Source organism: Balaenoptera musculus, chromosome 11 (genome assembly GCF_009873245.2).
Source record: "Balaenoptera musculus isolate JJ_BM4_2016_0621 chromosome 11, mBalMus1.pri.v3, whole genome shotgun sequence".
Lineage (NCBI taxonomy): Eukaryota > Metazoa > Chordata > Mammalia > Artiodactyla > Balaenopteridae > Balaenoptera > Balaenoptera musculus.
The window spans coordinates 22,924,231-22,925,719 of record NC_045795.1 but is presented as its reverse complement, the minus strand read 5'-3'; positions in this window follow the sequence as shown (position 1 = coordinate 22,925,719).

Genomic DNA, 1,489 nt, shown 5'->3' with positions numbered 1-1,489 from the left:
CACTAAAAAAAGAAAATATTATGTTCACAAGAAACAAGATACCTTGAAAGAAGAAACAGAAAAAAAACAAACAACAGAATTCTGTAACTTTGAAATTAGAGTAATAAAAATAGGTTATAAAATAGCATATTCTTACTGTGAATAAAAGACAAAATTTTAAATATTTTCAGTTAATAAGAAATTGTAAAGAATATCCAAGAAAATTTGAAAAGAATTATGTACAACATTTTATAAATGAAAATACAGGGACTTCCCTGGTGGCGCAGTGGTTAAGAATCCGCCTGCCAATGCAGGGGACACGGGTTTGAGCCCTGGTCCAGGAAGATCCCACATGCCACAGAGCAACTAAGCCCGCGAGCCACAACTACTGAAGCCCGCGTGCCTAGAGCCTGTGCTCCTCAACGAAGGGCAGCCCCTGCTCTCTGCAACTAGAGAAAGCCTGCAAGCAGCAACGAAGACCCAACGCGGCCAAAATTAATTAATTAATTTAAAAAACCACAATAATTAAAACTAAAATTTCAATGGGATTTTCCAAAGGCAGACAATTTGACACAAACAGACCATTACTAAAGGAACTCTGAAGAATGTACTTCAGGCAAAAGGAGAGGTCTCAGGAGGAGGGTGTGAGTTTAAATAAAAAATAAACAAGAAATAAGGGTAAGTGTGTGCATAACATTGAATGAAGATAAACTATGGAAAAAATTGAAATGTCTTGTGAGGTTAAAAAGGATATAAATTGGGAGGGGATAATCAAAGTTAATTGAAATCTGAATTCTTTCTCTTTCCTCCACAATAATACTGAACTTATTTATATCCTGATAAAAAACTTAAAGATAAACTTCTCACTCATTATGTGGTCTATTTTTGTTTTGTTCTGTACATTTCAGTATAGAGCATAAGATAATATTTTGTGGATCTTTCTGTATGTTATCTTCCCAACTTATTGCTGGATTTTTCAGTAACCCAGATGCTCTAAACTTATAAATAACAAATGTACAAATTCAACCGTAGAGCAATTTTCCACAATAAGAAGGCCATTCATGGAGTTGGTGGAATCTGCCAATTTAAGACTTTCAGCACTGTGGACAGATCTACATGTCCTAGTGTACAGGAAGCTGTAGTTCCCTCTAAACTGGATACAATGGGATACCAGAGAGGAAAGTTTAAGGTAAACCCTAATGGTCATGAAATTGTGATTTTAAACACAGTCATTAATCACAGTCTCAAATTCCGAATCTACCCCGCTTCCAATACATCATTAACTGTGATGTCACTATAATAGAAGAGCCAGTTTGGGCAGAAGAGGAAGTGACTCACAGAGGCAATAAGTCACCTGAGCCTCTGTTCTGCCAGACAGCCCATCTACAGTGAACCTACAGTGTAACAGCATTTAGACTAAAGTAAGCACTTCAAGAGAAATAAAAACACATGTCCACACAAAAACATTGTACACAAGTGTTTATAACAACATTATTTATAATAGCAAAAA